We start from the raw sequence: 1,080 nt of genomic DNA on the forward strand, positions 1-1,080 counted from the left end.
GATCTGTGCGCATGCGTAGTAGAACCCTCCGAGGGTGGGGCTGGGGTGCCCAGTAGCTCAAGCACCCCTATAGTCACCAGAATGGAGGTGTGCAGACAGCAAGGGACCAATGAACAGATATCAAAAGAAAATAATGTCCATACCTTTATCTCTGTGGTTCTGCCAGGCGCCTGTGGCCACTCAGCTCCTTCCCCCATGTGGTCTCATCCAAGATGGCGGCTCCTGGAGCAGCTGAGCGTCCCAGACTAGAAAGCAATAGATTTCTTGCTTCTTCCACAAATTCCCCCAGCTGTGAGCCCTCCAACCTTCTAAATATTCCTTTATATGTGGTTCAGAGTTCTGGGACCATCCCCTGAACCTGCTTGGTCGGGTATTTTGTGTTGTTGCTGGCAGAGCTCCTTTACTGCATGTCCCCCCGATCCACCATCTTGTTTGTTCTCCGCCACCAGTGTTTTGAGTGCCATCAAAGTCACCCATGGTGGACAGGTTTCAGCAGAGCTTCCAGACTAAGACAGACTTGGAAGGAGAGACAGACTATTTCAGGATAATTAACAACTGAAAACCTTATGAAGAGCAGTGAAGCTGTCAGCACTAGAATACTGAACATTGAAGAATGATGAAAATGCCAGAATATTATCAGATGTAGTGCTGGAAGAAGAGCCTTTCAGGTTGGAAGGCACTCAAAATAAGACTGAGGAAGGGAAGCCTTCTCGAAGTAGTTGACTGTGATGACACAAATAGGATAAAGCTTTCAGGATCTATTTTGCTGATTGGCACTACTGAAAATGGGGAGAAACAGCTGTAAACATTCATTACTAATTGGAACATGGAATGTATGAACATGACTCTAGGAAAATTGGGAGTTGTCAAAAATGAAATGGAATGCATAATCATCAATATGCTAGGCATTAGTGAGCTGAAATGAACTGGTATGGGCTATTTTGAATCTCACAATCACATCGTTTACTCTGCTGGGTGGGAATGACAAATTAAAGAGGAATGACATTGCATTCATCACCAAAAAGAACATTTAAAGATCTATCTTGAAGAATAATGCTGCCTGTGATACGATAATATATA

This window comes from Chrysochloris asiatica, unplaced genomic scaffold (genome assembly GCF_000296735.1).
Source record: "Chrysochloris asiatica unplaced genomic scaffold, ChrAsi1.0 scaffold00107, whole genome shotgun sequence".
NCBI classification, from domain to species: domain Eukaryota; kingdom Metazoa; phylum Chordata; class Mammalia; order Afrosoricida; family Chrysochloridae; genus Chrysochloris; species Chrysochloris asiatica.